The following is a 349-nucleotide window of genomic DNA, read 5'->3' on the forward strand; positions in this document are numbered from 1 at the left end:
CCCTGGCCTGATGGCTCGTAACCATATGGGGCAATGTTCAGCCAGACCAAGGAAGGATCAATTGTAGTCTTGACCACCTGCCTAGGAGGAACTGTCTAGCTTCACTTCTGACCTTGAGCAGCTGCCAGATGGTCTCTTGGAAATCCCCCTCTGTGGGGATTCAAACTCTCAGGTAGGAAAGCAATAGTTAAAATAAAAATATCAAGAATCCTTTGCTGCAAGAAGTCAACAGATATGTGAACAGGTTTTGATAAAGCTAACCTCAATGTTAACCAAGTAATCCAACAGAAGAGAGTGAACTTTTTATGTTTATTATTTTTTCTCTTTTTCATTACTATTTTTTCCCCCA

At 41.0% G+C, this 349-nt stretch overlaps 1 pseudogene; it reads right to left on the reverse strand.

Moving 5' to 3' along the window:
• The window catches only part of LOC103582207, a 2,564-nt pseudogene extending 2,232 nt beyond the window's left edge, over positions 1–332 (reverse strand).
• Between the last annotated feature and the right edge of the window lie 17 nt (positions 333–349).

This window comes from Galeopterus variegatus, unplaced genomic scaffold (assembly GCF_000696425.1).
Source record: "Galeopterus variegatus unplaced genomic scaffold, G_variegatus-3.0.2 Scaffold15252, whole genome shotgun sequence".
In the NCBI taxonomy this organism is placed as follows: Eukaryota; Metazoa; Chordata; class Mammalia; order Dermoptera; family Cynocephalidae; genus Galeopterus; species Galeopterus variegatus.